Source organism: Plectrocnemia conspersa, unplaced genomic scaffold, assembly GCF_051122295.1.
Source record: "Plectrocnemia conspersa isolate PC_06_02 unplaced genomic scaffold, ASM5112229v1 ptg000012l, whole genome shotgun sequence".
Taxonomy (NCBI): domain Eukaryota; kingdom Metazoa; phylum Arthropoda; class Insecta; order Trichoptera; family Polycentropodidae; genus Plectrocnemia; species Plectrocnemia conspersa.
This window is the reverse complement of record NW_028277176.1, coordinates 28,380,280-28,393,023: the sequence shown is the minus strand read 5'-3', so window position 1 is coordinate 28,393,023 and position 12,744 is coordinate 28,380,280. Positions and strand designations below refer to the sequence as shown.

The window sequence follows — 12,744 nt, the reverse complement described above, 5'->3', positions numbered from 1 at the left end:
TACTAAAACCAGAATCATTTCCTTGAGCTGAAAAGATCTAACAACTTCCATTTCCCAGACGAAACTGATTTTATTGAATTTTAAATACGTAATCAACATACTTGTGCCCATCTGAGCTCCAGGAGCGTTTTGAATAAAGAGATTTGCATACGCAAATTCCCTTATTTAGCAAAGTTGTTTTTTAAAAGCACCGCCGTGATACATAGCGAAAAATACCTTACCGATCGCAATCGTTAGCTTTTCTTTTCGGATAATATTCCAAGATCTATTAATTACTAACACGAATATCATTATTAATACAGAAAAATTCTTTGTGAACCTTTTTATAAAAAAATGACACTTGAAAATCTATGAAGTAAATTATGGTGCGCTTGGAATTCTTTGAAAATCTGTATTCCGTTTATTTTCTCCGGAGAGATTAGTTGGCTTAGTTTGTATTTTAGATTTAACCTGATAAAAGTTCTAAAACTTTAATTAGTTTTAGAAATTTCACTATCCTCCTCCTCACTATCCTCCTCCAGCAGCTCCTATCAGTTAAAATATATTTTCGCTAGAAAAAATATATATCTACTGGTGAAAATGTATTTCGATATTATTTTACTGAAACGACAAATGAAGTGCACAAAAAAAGGCTTAATTAAAACTTTACACGTGTATTGATTATTCTTATTTATCCGATTAGAAAGAAAAAAATGTTTAGTTAATTTTTTTAATATTCCTGAAAAAAAATTGCTAATTAAAGGATTGCTAATTTATAAACAATAAATTAAATAAATATTCTTCATCTCATATGTAATAAAGTACTGCTTTAATTACTACCAGTCTATGATTTTTAAAGACCGTTCTCACATTCAGGACGAAAGCAGTCGTCATTTATAAGTAAGTTCGCACAATAAACTTTTATCAAAAGTTTGTTGAGCGAGCGAGGACGAGAATGTTGTTAATTAAAACTTTCACCTTTTTCACTGCATTAAATATTTACCGCATTTGAAAATATTTTAAAGTTTTACTCTCGACGACCTCCACCCCCAACCTTTCGCCCCATCCGGGCATGTCGCGCTTAATGCCATTAGGCTTTGCAGTTTTAAGGAAGTCAGTGGGTGGCAAAGGTCCCGTCTACTTAGGGACTTAAACCGACCCGAGAGACTTCCACTAGGTTCGTGATAGGGTGACTATCATTATCGAACATTAGTCCAGAAATGAACACTGAAAAAACGCTTCTTTGTATAAAAAAAATACGTTTAAAATACTTTACCAACTGCTTGTATAAAACCAATTTTAAAAAAATCGAGTAGAAAATATTAAAGATCTATATAAAATCAGAGTAGAATAGCTCGATGATAATGATACTAAATATGATAATGTGAATAACGGATACGGCAATAAAAATCATAGATATTCGAATGCGAAAAACAATTACAAGTATTCATAAGATTGTTAAAGAATTTAAAATATCCTTAGTTAGAAATAGTGCATTACAAAAAGGTAAACATAAATAATATAATTAATTAATATTTTACTTTAAAAAAAACTTACCAATATTATAATGAAAGTCACACTAAATATGGATAAAACTTGTAGCTTTTCTATTTTGGATAATGGTATATATGTTAATCTATACAATAATAATTAGATTATGTCGGGTCTTTATTCAATAAAAAAGAGTGTGAAATATAATTTTTTCATCGTTTAACCAAATTATTTAAAATGATTTCCCGAAATTGGTTCTACTCTGCATGGTTCCCATATACGACGGAAATATTAATTGCATCCTCGTAATCGCTGAGCGATGGAAACTTTCAGCATAGAGAGATGGGGACTGGCTATTTATTGCCTGCATCCAGTGTGCATATTAACGTGAATAATGTAGAACGGCGTCCGAAAAGGAAACGGCGTTGTAAAGCGGAAGTTTATATTGGGAGACCGTCGTAAAAAGTGCCGCGCAAGAGGAAGCGCTTCCGGAAAAACAAACGACACTAGAAGAGAGGGGAGGCTCTTAAACGAACGACCACATAGGCATTTCCTGTTATGTCTTTTCTTGAGAAAATGAGTTACTGATGTGATGTAATATATTTTTTTTATAATTATAAAAAAACAATAACTAAATTAAAAAATGTTTTAACGATTTATCCACATTATATTTTTTATTGGGTTTTATTATTTTGTTACTTTTATATATACTTATTCAGCTCTCTTATTTTAATCATCATCATCATCAAACACAAATATTTTTATTTTGTGTAGATTTTTGTTTAAGAAGCTTTTTCACAGCTTCATTAAGAGCAGGTAGTATTAAAAGGGGCAGGGATTTCAGGCAAGCTCATAAACTATTATCCTCAGCGTGATTATCTATAGTATTTTGCTATAATACAAAATATTAATTAATTATTTACTTATTAAAGAATAGTGTATAAAGCTACAATACGAAATAAAATTTACAAAAAATAGTTTATTTTGCAAAAATTAGTTTTGTATTAAATTCGTTTAGCTGTCATACAAACTAATATTAAAATTTCGATTTTTCAGTGTTTTTTTTATAAAATAGACCTCGTTAATATCTCGACTTAGCACAGTAAAAAATAAAAATAAATCATTTTGTTGCAAAATTATGGCAAATAATTTTAAAAATCTTTAATATCTTAAGTAAAATGCATATAAGCAACTAAAAATCATTCTGCATTTATTTGTTACAAATTAGGCATATAAACAAAACTTTTTTAACAACTTTATTTTGTAGAACTTGAAATAACCCTGTGTTTGTTGATCAAGTAACTCTTTTCAACCCTTTGGACGCGGAAATCGACTAAAGTCGCCCAATTGATTTTTTTTATCTCTTTACACAAAAATCAGTAAAAAAAAATGTTTACAAAAAAAAAATTGTGAATATACATAAAATATTATTTTAAATAAATAAAAAATAAAAATTAGAACATTTAAATACAATATCAAGGTAAAATTTTTATTTTTAAAAAAAAAAATTTTATATTAATTTTTGATTAACGCGTCCAAAGGGTTAAATAAATAAAAGTGTACGAAAAAATAAACAATTAGTGATTAATTAACAGAAAATGTTAATCACATCTTTAAAGCTCTACAACAAAGCAGACAAAGCTTTTTAGTTGCTTGTTTGTTTGTTACTAGCCTAATACTAATTTAACTAATAATAATGACATTTTATATGCTTAAAATCATTATATATGTATTTTATGTAGTATAAATTTTATTAAATTATTTTATATGCTTCAAGTCATTTTTATGCTTTAAGTCGTTAAAATTAAATCTGTGTAATATCAATATTATTACAGAAAGTCTTACATAATTAAATAGCGTAATTTTTACCAAGGGCGCTTCACAAACAAATAGTGCTTTTTCTCAAGAATTTATCGAGAAATTCAGCGCAGGTAGTGAGAAAAGGGGCAGAGATTACCGATTAACATTCCGACAACGTTATTTAACAAATTTTTATGACCGACTAACAATTACGATTAGCATGTTAAATCATTTATGTATAGATGAAATACCCAAGGACCCAAAATAGAACCCTGTGGAATTCCACACCATCTCACATTCACTTTTTGTACCATATTATTTAAATGGCTTTTTAATAAATTTAGCGTTGGTTCTACTATTTTATCATATTTTAATTTCTCTAATAATACGTTATGATCTATCAAGTCAAAATCTTTTTTTAAGTCTTTAAATAATGCTGAAGCTTTAGTTTTGTCGTATTTTATTAATTAAATCAAAAGCGGCATATTTTGTATTGGATTTGTTTCTAAATCCGTATTGTAAATTAATTTATTCTATTGGCTAGATTATCAATAGCAAGGACCAAAGAATCAATGACAAATAGCAAAAATACTCCTGGCTAAAAATAAAATGTGTGCGTTTTTTTTTTAAAAATGCCGCATATAAGATGTTTTATAAAACTTCTTTAGATTATGATGCCGACTTCCATATTTTAGACCTTTCATCCAAAATAATACCAACAGTATTTCCTTACTTCCATTGTACTGTACCTGCAGATAAATAACAACAGAAAAATTTAAAGATATGACAGATTTGCTATAATATATTCCACCAATTTAGCATTAATATTTTTAAAATCTTAAAACACAAAACCCTACTTCCAGAGAATAAAAAAATATGTTATAATCAAATACTTGAAGCATTATTAAAAATGTTAATTAGCATAGCTAATAAAAAATTATTTTAAATGAAAAAAAAAATTTATTGGGTTAAGTCAATTTTAAGACGTTCGGTTAATTTTGAAAACGTCATTTAAACCTTAAATTTTTATGTTTCCTTATCAGTTATATACATGCAAAATATATATGTCAAAATAAATTATAAATCTAGTAGATTATATAAATTTTAAAACATTGCGTAGCGTAATATAAAAATATTTTTTTATTAATTCAAATGCATACCTTTAAATATTTCGAAAAGAAAGAAACATGACTTAGTCCACTGTCATAATTATAGGCTCATACATGTGGTATTTATATGCCTAATAAAATAAATTGTTAAATAAATACATGTATGCTGTAAATATAAATACATGCTGTATATTAAATATGTATATATCATATGGCAATTGCTCATTTTTCAAGAAATAAAAAACAGTACAAACAAACCTCTGAGAGAAATCATTATACCACGACAAACTTTCATAAACCATGCAACAACAACTATCGTAACCAAAAATGATTTAACCTGTTGCTATCACTGAGAATAAGTATCATAACTATTACTTGTTCTTGAGCTTCTTTAAGATTTGTGGCCACCGGGAAGCAACCATAATTGTTTTATTTATAGAGGGGCACTCGGGAGACATAATTTTGCGTACACTAAAAATTCATCCAAGTTTTTGTTAGAAAATATGTTAGAGTCTCAAAACTTAAAAATGAAACACAGAGAGAAAGACACGCCTCTAAACACACTCACGCATTTCTCGAGAGATGAACATATTCTCTTTAATGTCATACATAACAAAAGAATAAACTCTAGTTCTTGCCAAATAATTGTATAACAAAAAGATTGAAATCATATCGCTCCCTCAATATTTATAAAATTACTTTGAGATGGATCACATGAAATATTCTACAGACTTACATTTGTGAGTCACGGTTCACATCATTATGGCAACAATAAGGTATAAGAAAGGAAGCATATTGAATAATTTTAATTTTTGTCTATAAAGAACACACAAATTTTGCATCTTTTATCATTGTAATTTAACCTGCGCATAAAGAGCGGTTATGGCGCCGCTTCACAAAACGGTCGCCATTAAAGTGCGCGTATTTTTTCTTAACGACACCACTCTCCCTTTGCACACACAACTTTACGATCAGGTTATAACGATTTAATTTTACGATGTTTGCGATGCGCATATTAAACGTGTACGAATTATGCGATAATTCACGGCCGCCGAATAACTCGCCGCTTAACCGCGCGCGGTTAATGCTTTATTGCTAAATTTAACTTGACGAATTGCAGTTTGCGAAACGTAATTCGGCTCGTAGAGAATCTGTAGCGTAATATAACGTACGATTATGTGCTCGCCGTAGTATTATTTTCACGTGCCATGTATTTATATGGCTTGCACAATGCGCGACTTAGTTAAATTCATAGTTTTACGCTGTTTGAACCAAACGTGAATTGTTGAGGCGAGCTTTATGCGAATTTGTGTAAAACTTATTAATACTGAATTAAAGGTTGGCTGAAAATAATGTTAAATGTTCATTCTTACAAAGACTAGAACTACACTGGGTGCTCGCTACCAACTATGGCACAACCATTACTCAAAAATCACTCGATACATAATTAAATGAAATCTTTTTAATCATTTAAATATGTATGATTTTTTAACGAGAGCGCAGATTGTGAATGCATATCGCAGTTGACGCTTTAAGAAGAATATCTTCAGATATAAATCAAAATTCAAGGTAAACTCGGTGCAAATTTGCATTTCATTTAAAACAATTTTATCTGATGAATATTCAAACGGAATCGTCGACACCTGGAAAGTTGTGGTGGGAAATAGGGGGGAATAAGTGTATAGGTTGATTTGAGGGAGAAAAAGTTCAAAGATCCACTCCGACTCGGTAAATCTGCGATTGAAGTTGAGATTAAGGGATTGCTAAATTCGTTTTAATACTTTTTTGCTCTTATGTAGGAAATAATATTACATTGTATTATGTATTGAACAGATTTGGGCTTTTTGCGGCGGCGTTATACTTTATACAGAATGGTCCATTAGCTGCCTCAGTATTTTATACGTAAATAAAGTATTTACTGACAAATTCTCATATATCTGTGGCTTAAAACAATTGTCATGTTCTTGTAAAAAAATGCTTTAGATGAATATGATATTATAATATTTGTATACTGATTTTACGAACATTTTTAAATGCAATTTTAAAAACAAGCCGTGGTTTTTATCTAATAAATTCACAGCTGCATTCAGAACAGGTGGTTTGAAAAGAGACAGGGATTTCCAAATAACACTCCAAAAACATTGTTTGAAAATATAACTTTTATGACTGAATTTAGTTAAGTGAAATAATTAAATTAATACTAGCTCCATTTATGGCTTAATACAATAACAACCGATATCTTTTTCTTGAAAAACTACGTTTTAGATGCATATGCTATATTATATGAAATTATATACTTTAATTACAATACCAACATATCAATAACAACATAAAATCAGGACCACCTATAGAGCAAATATATTAGTGTTATTTTTTAAGAATTTCCCGAAAAAAATTATGGTGTCTCGAGAACTTCACATTAATGTATACTAATATTTTTAGTTAGCTTACAACCGCTGCAATTTCGAAAACAAGTAGTCGTTAAATCCGCGAAATTTACAGCTTCATTCAGAGCAGGTAGTATTAAAAGAGACAGGGATTTCCGATTAGCACTTCAAAAATATTGTTTGCCAATATACATTTTATGATCGATTCCATAAATTACGATATTCCTTTCGACTTCCTCAAACATTTTTTTAACAGTAAATTAAGAATACAAGGCTTATGAATAATTAAATTATTAAGTTGTCTACAAAAAATAAATCGGCTTAATGAAACAAAATTGAATGTTTTTAAGTAAATTCTATATAAATGTGTCTAAATTTTTCTAGAAATTAAACTTGTAATTTTGCGCGAATTCAAAATATATCAAGAAATAAAGAACACAAACAAACCTTTGAAGGAAATTCATCAATCACACACTTAGCACATTATATGTTCTAAGTGTGTGACAATTTTATGAGCCAAGCGTAAACAATGACAACGACAAATTTACGAAAACCAATCAAATTATCATTTCTTAAGAGATAGAAAACATCATGAAATGAGAAACATTACAGAAGAATAAATTAGATAATAACATAATAGCTCCTCATTTTTTACACATTAAACTGACTTTTGGACCTTCTCGTATATTATATGATGGTATTATGAGACTTTCGCGTCGGGATCAAAAATCATACCTATCAGGAAAGTATCAGTGTCATCTAGAATATTGGACGTTTACGAGCGTATCTTCAAAGTGGTGCGGGACGACATCCTCCTTTTGGAATATGAGAGGACGTGGAAACGGTAAAAGTATAAATGGAGCCCATTTACTTCTGGGAAATTTACAACAATAACGTGAACGACGCTGGCCAAGAACGAAATTGCGAATTTTCAGATATTGTTTGGTCGTATTAGATTGTCAGAGTTTGCCATCAAAATATCTAATTTTTATATTAATTTAGTACATAAAAATCACAATATTTCATAAGATATGTACTAAGACTAACATATTAAGGATGTGCTAAAATTATAGACTTCTAATATATTTATGACATCCCATGTCACTATGGACTCCAATTCCAACTAATCTCACGCCTGCTTTCTAACCCGATAAGCTGATTTTACAGTAATTGTTTAATAAAAGAAAGTAGTTCTGAAAACATAACTTTGCTCATAATTTACTTAATCGATGGTTAAACGCAAATGAACAACTTTTCTTGAACTTACCCTTACTAACTTTCAACTTTACTAGATATTACTTTAAAAACAGTTTTTAGCTATTTATTACCAGTAGTTTTTTATTACATAGGTATATATTTCTACTAAAGACTAAAATACGTTCGATAATCGAATTATTTGAGAACATTCGATGACAATTGACGGATTTGGGAAGGAATACTCCATCACGTATGATATTGATAAATCCATATTTTAAAAAGCGGAATTATATCTTAAAATTAATAAAAAAAAAATTTAAACTAATAATAAGAAAACAATCCAAACAAATTATAATTACATAATGTCAAATAAACCTCTTTTGAACAGTTTTCTTTGGTTTCATTCCAACAAGACTATCACTTTCTATTGATGTAGAAGAAGAAGATTGGTAGTTCATTTTAAATTTTTAAAAAGTCACTATGAAAAATTGTGAGAGTATCGAATCCAAAGACAGTTTACTGTTAACTTATATATTAAAAATTCGTACTGCAATAGTGCATCAGTATTCTTTTTGTGAATGCATTGTTTACGTATACAAATGTATGCGAGAGAGAATATTCGTTGTCTTGCTTGTTCTTGTTGAAGCGGCAATGCTCATTTCAAGGTTTTACGTTTGTGTCACATCCGGCTATAAAAATAAATATTTCGACCCATTTCACACAAAATAAATAAAAAAATAATATATATGTAATATCACAGTAACTGGTTGTCAGCTTCTACAGTATGATTGTGTTAGTTCAGCGTGCGTATGTTTTGAATAAAAAGTGGAAGCCGTGACGTTCTCTGATATACAGTCTAATTAAAATCGTAAAATAGAGCAATGCTTATCTTGTTTATAGACCGCATTGTTCTTGATTGATATTCGCAACATATTTAATATATTTATAATCAATGATTGTCACATTTTGCGGCATTTTTGCTATTGAAATAAATATTAACACGTTTTTTGTCCCTGTTCAATAGATTAAATCAAATGCTTATATAAAATATGTAATGCGTTATTATTAAACAGCTTTACAAAAACTGGAATTTCATCTCGGAATATTAAAAAAGTTTACTTATATATTTAGACCACTCATCTTTATTACTTTCTTTATCGATAATAATCTACCCACTTTATATTTCAGAATATTTATTATATTATCCCAGCATTTGTTTTTTTAGTTATTTAGTGAATACTTCAATAACAAGTCCAAAGTACCGAATACAATATACGTAAGATATTTATTTATATCATATTTAACCAAGTAAGAAATGTTTCGTCATACAAAGTAGATAATAATGTAAGATTGACAAATAACAATTCCAATAGAGAAATCATTTGACTATGAATAATATGCCCAAAGCATCGAGTGTCTCGTTATTCAATTTTGTCCTAATTTTGGAATTCAAGCAACCTGCTGCTGAAAAAGTACGTTTTATTACGGATATGAGATTTGCCGAACAATATTAAACTTTCGATTCAGCTATCATCAACCTCCTTGTGATTGCATTGTATTCACCTTTCACTCCGTCGCTTCTTTCATCATCAATATTTACTATAAAAGAAACTGAGCGCTCAAATCTTAAACATGGCTTTAAGAAGTTGAAGACCTCGTTCTTCTGGGCCTGATTTAGATCCTGATTAAATTTGAAAGGTTAGTCAGTCTCGCTGTTTCTCTAAAACGAACTTTTGATCTGATTTTTCAAGACGTTACCATTTCCTGATCTTTGGAAATGCACGAAAGTCACCTCTATTTATAAAAAGAGTGACAAATTTTTCATAAAGAACTATGGAACAGTCGCAGTTTGAGCATCTTCTGCTAAATTTAAAATTACTATCCATAAATACATACATACTTCAATCACTTTCGTTGAACCAACAGCATTGATTTCATCCCGCCCGTTTCAGTGTCACTAATTTTCTGTGGTGACTACTGTTTACAGCAATGGTCATCACACTATCCACATTTTATCCAAAACACATATACGTTTTACTCACACAACTGCACTGTAGGAGTTGAGAACCAGTTACTGTGATATTACATATATATTATTTTGTGCGAAATAGACCAAAATATTTACTATTATAGCCGGATGTGACACAGGTGAAAATCCTTGACATGAGCATTGCCGCTTCAACAAGAACAAGCGAGACAACGAATATTCTTACGCGCATGTATCGCTTCTCTCCCGCATACATCTGTATACGTACACAACGCATTTACAAAATTATTGAAATGTTATTTTTTGAATTAAGTGCAGCGTAAATAAAAGTTATATGCTAGGTATACATTTCCTAGAAATACATAACCGAAATATAAGCAACCGATATTTAAAAAAAAAATATGGCCTGTGCTTACTTCAGAAAATTGACGCTCGAGTTTAAGGATGTTAATGGACACTAATAGGTGCTTTTCAAAGGGCTGCTCGTGCTTTAAAAAAATGCATTTATTTTTAATTTATTTTTTAATACAAACTATTTTTAGAAAATAATTATTCCAGATCACTAATTTAGATTCAGAAATCGCCATTGGGACTATAGAGCAAGTCCATAGGATTATATAAAAAAAATCAGTATCGATTTTGAGGACAAAATATTAAAATTCATAGATATCAGTCAGGCTTTTGACAAAGTCTGGCACAATGAACTGCTTTATAAGATAAAAGTAAACCTGCCGAACAAAATTTTAGAATCATACGAGATAGATACTTTCGCGTGAAAGTCAACGCGGAGTGCACGGAGCTGAAAGAAATCAAATCCGGATTTCCACAGGGAAGTGTATTGGGACCGTTACTCTATCTAATTTACAAAGCTGACCTCCCAAAGATAGGTTCAGCAACAATAGCGACATTTGCGGGCGATACAGCTGTGATTGCTCCTCATCATATCACATTGAAAGCGTCAGAATGGAAGCAGACACGATAAAAGCAACGCATATAACGTTCACATTTAATAAAAAGACATGCCCAAATGTTTCTCTAAATTGTCAAACATTAAAACAAAAAGAAGAGGTTAAATACCTGAGAGTATATCTGGACAGAATACTCACATCTTTACTAAAACGAAATGACTTGGAATTCTACTTCAAAAAATGCACTGGATGATGGGAAGAAGATCTCATATGACACTGGAAAACAAATTATTGTACTAATTAATGTTCAAGTCAAATTATCAAACCAGTATGAACATACCGGATTCAACTTTGAGGTAGTGCCTGTGCTTCCACCATCGCCATCATCCAGAGATTCCAAAACAAGGTTCTACGAATGACAGTCAACGCTCCCTGGAATGTTTTTAATGACGTAATATTAAACGACCATAGCATATAATTCATAAAAAATGAAATAACGAACAAATACACGATATACAAAGACAGACTAAAACTTCACCTAAGCAAAATGGTAACTGAACTACTTGACTGTAGATATGACACCAGACGACTTTCGATTTATATATATATATATATTATATATGCATAAACAAAAAATATTATAAACAGATTTCAAATAAATAAACAAAATATATATTAATATTTTTTTTCTTATTCATTCTCTTTTTTACTATGAATTTTATTTTGTGTATTGTTTTTATATATATATTTTTTGTCATATTTTTTTTAATTGAAAAGGATTGTAATTAGCATAGATATTGGAAATTTTGCGCGATCCTGGAATTGGATTCCATAGTTGTAACCTCACAATTAAAAATCGTTACTAACATGGGACGTTTCTCCATAACAATCTGTTAATTTTTAAATTGATTCGATTCTACTCTGTTGATTCTTTTTTTACTATATATGAGATGAGATTATTATCAATGTTTCTAGCCGCGCTGCTAGTTTATCACAGTTCTTTTGACTTTGCCTCAAAACAAAATTAATATACGGGCGCCATTTGTAACTTTTCTCTCAATCTCTGGAAAAGAGTTAATAAATCAAGCAGAGGATTAGGGCTCGAGTTTTGGAAAATATATGCAGCGTCTTTTATATGATTAAGAAAGTTGCCTAATCCGAACGGCGGTCATCTCCGAACAAAAGCTCGTACGGATCATAAGTTTATATTAATATGACCTTTTGTTGAGATTTTCCGGAAATCCTGGAAGCTCTCGCAAATCTGACTATGGGGCTGGGATAGTCAGGATGGCCGAGCGGTCTAAGGCGCTGCGTTCAGGTCGCAGTCCACTTCTGTGGGCGTGGGTTCGAATCCCACTTCTGACAATTTTTATTTTTTTATTTTTTGCTATCACCTTCTTTCATTCTACTGGATCTTACCGAATTTAAAATTATTTTAATAAATAACATATACTAAAATTTCTCAAGGCTAGAAATATGTTAGGTTTAGTTCTATCGTAAACTCTACATAAATAAAAAACTTTCAGTTTTGTCTGTGTGTCCGTGACTATTTTAAGAACTCTATTTTTTTTTATTTAATTAATCGGGATTCTCATTAGTAATGTGGTTAAAAAAGAAAGTACTTAAAATAAATGTATATTTAAGAAATATTTGATAATATAAATATTAGTAATTGTAAAACTTTACTAGTCTTTGTATTTCTTATTATTGACTGTATGGCAGCGGTCGGGGAACTTTTTTAACCATTACCCCAAAATATTTTTGCGTAAGTCGATATTACCCCCCCCCCCCCCCATTCTGAAAAGAAAACAATCAATGTTAATTTTAAATAAACATTATTTATTGAATTAATTTACATTTACATATTGTTTAAGTTTGTAAACATA

At 30.1% G+C, this 12,744-nt stretch overlaps 1 non-coding gene across 1 annotated transcript; it reads left to right on the top strand.

The window, feature by feature from the left end:
• Positions 1 to 12,139: 12,139 nt before the first annotated feature.
• Positions 12,140 to 12,223, top strand: TRNAL-CAG (transfer RNA leucine (anticodon CAG)). The gene has a single exon. It is a non-coding gene; the product is annotated as a tRNA-Leu (tRNA).
• The last annotated feature ends 521 nt before the right edge of the window (positions 12,224 to 12,744 follow it).